Below are 1,869 nucleotides of genomic sequence, written 5' to 3'. Positions count from 1 at the left end.
TATATTTCTTCATTAGGATGCTCACGAGAAAGACACCCTAGCACTGTCCTTCTGGTGTGATGAAGAATGTGTACATCAGAAGCACATCGTGGCAGGAAACAGGGCTCTCGGAGCTGGTACCACGTGTCCTCTGAAGACATCTCCAATCGTCAGAGAGGATGTGTTGTCGGATTCCAGCAACTCTGCTGTTGCTTCCAGTCAGATCTCCATGACTGGCCCAAATGTCTTCATTCCAGCATCAGTTGACCCTCTTTATTCTTGCCAGTCTGGACTCCTTCAAGACCTAGGTCAACTACCCAGTGTCTAACTTGCCCAGGCAGCCTCTGGAATTGTACGGCACATCCTTTTGCGATGCCGGCGCCCTGCCCCCCTCAGGGGCACTGTTGGGAGTTGGGCGGGGGGTGGGGTGAATAACATCACATCAGCGGAGCAAACGGCAGGGGTATATTGGCAAATGACTCTTGGACATACACCTCACAACCTCACAGAATATGTGCTTTCTCCCCCAGTGATACATAATCCTTTGGTGAGCAGACACGTATGGAATGATTTGAGAGGCCAGGCACAAGGGCTACAAAGGGAATGGTGTTTACTCCCATCTTGCCCTCTACGCAACACAAAGTTAGCACCTGAAAGCTGGAACTGGACCTCCAACCTGGCACTCCCCTGCTTTTGGATGGTGTCACCACTCAGCAGGCTTCCACCTGTTCGGGCATGAGTTCTTTGTTTCAAAAGAGAGGATTAGATGGCCAATGGAGAGTACAATTGGGAGATTGGGGTGGGGTGGGGGAGTAACATATAGATAACAGCCTGTAAAACCAATCGAAAACAATACAAACGTGCAGAAACCAGATTTGGTACTAGAATCTTACCAAAGAAGGTAGCTGGAGAAACTACATGTGAATAATAATGATATACAACCCCAAGGGGAGGACTCAAGGCCTCGTGGAGCAGAGGCCCCCGGGTTAGCCTAAGAGACTTTCAATGGGCAGCTGAATGGACGGGGTCTGCTGCTTCAGCTGGGAGCCTTCTCTGGTGGTGACAGAACAGGCGATGACAGGCCCAGAAACTCCACCAGCCCACCCCAGGGCCTGCTTGGAGTGCACAGACACGGAAGGCACATTCTTATCCTCACACAGCAGCAGAAGGCTGAACGAGGCCCAGTGGTTTCTTGGTGAGGTGGGCATCTGTGAGGGGGTAGGCCTTCGGATTTATAGCAGCCTCAGTCACGTCCGTGATTCCATGGGTCTCATCACCCCTCAGGGAGTGCAGCCAAGGTCAGAGCCAGAGCTCACACTTCCATGGGCAAGAAGTCACACCACACCTGAGGAGTGGAAACGGCCGAGCACCTACTTATTCCCATTTCTGTGGCGTTTTAGAATGTCCATAGCACCTTCTGGCATAAACTCTTACATTTGATATAAACCAACAACATGATGAAGCTGAATATTTTTAGCCCATTTTACAGATGAGAAAACTGAGTGAGGCTCAGAGGGGTTGAACTGCTCAAGTTCCCTTAGCGACTAAGCGGTGGAACTGGGACTTGTCGAAAGCAGACCTCTTCCCTGCAAGTCCTGCCAACTTGACTGTTTCAGGGGCATGGAGCAATCGACATATTCAGAAGTGAGTTCATCAGCTTCTCCCCGAACCTGCTTCTCCTCCTGTGATTTCCAGCTCAGCTAATGGCACTGACATTCGGACCAAGGCAGAAATCTTGGAGTCATCACTGATGCCTTTCTCTCTCTCTCCTACCCCCAGAGCCCATCCGCCACCAAGTCTGTGGATTCTATCCCCCAAATATTTTGTTAAATATATTCACTTCTCTTCAATCCCCTGCCACCTCCCTAACTCAGTTGGCCATCATCTCTC

At 50.5% G+C, this 1,869-nt stretch overlaps 1 pseudogene; it reads right to left on the bottom strand.

Moving 5' to 3' along the window:
- Positions 1–965: 965 nt before the first annotated feature.
- LOC121102088 lies at positions 966–1,388 on the bottom strand (annotated as a pseudogene).
- Positions 1,389–1,869: the final 481 nt, after the last annotated feature.

Source organism: Ursus maritimus, assembly GCF_017311325.1.
Source record: "Ursus maritimus isolate PB19 chromosome X unlocalized genomic scaffold, ASM1731132v1 scaffold_X1, whole genome shotgun sequence".
Classification (NCBI taxonomy): domain Eukaryota; kingdom Metazoa; phylum Chordata; class Mammalia; order Carnivora; family Ursidae; genus Ursus; species Ursus maritimus.
This window is presented reverse-complemented; position numbering and strand designations above follow the sequence as displayed.